This window comes from Bison bison, unplaced genomic scaffold (assembly GCF_000754665.1).
Source record: "Bison bison bison isolate TAMUID 2011002044 unplaced genomic scaffold, Bison_UMD1.0 scf7180017864527, whole genome shotgun sequence".
NCBI classification, from domain to species: domain Eukaryota; kingdom Metazoa; phylum Chordata; class Mammalia; order Artiodactyla; family Bovidae; genus Bison; species Bison bison.
The window spans coordinates 15022922-15023376 of record NW_011495078.1 but is presented as its reverse complement, the minus strand read 5'-3'; positions in this window follow the sequence as shown (position 1 = coordinate 15023376).

Here is a 455-nt window from a genome sequence, read left to right as displayed (position 1 = left end):
CCCTGGAGAAGGGATAGGCTGCCCACTCCAGTATTCTGGCCTGGAGAATTCCAAGGACTGTATAGTTCATGGGGTCACAAAGAGTTGGACATGAATGAGTGACTTTCACTTTGTTTTCCCTCCCCTGGGGGTCCTGGAAGAGGGCTTTGTGCCCGCTCACCCTTGTACCTCAGGGTCTCAACTATAATCCCTATTTGTTGAACAGAAGGAGAGAGAATACAACCCACCACCTCACACATACCCCCAACTCAAATTACAAACCCAAACAGCCAGCAACACCTCCTCAGACCCTACATTCCAGATGGGCCTCTCTCCTGCTTCATTCAAACCCCTTCCAGGAGTATCCTGTCTTCACCTCAAGTCCCTCCCCATCTCCTGGATTCTCAGCCTTTTGCACTCTGGCTTCCTCACATCTGGAACCTGCTTCTTGGGTCACCTAAACCTCCTGATTCCAA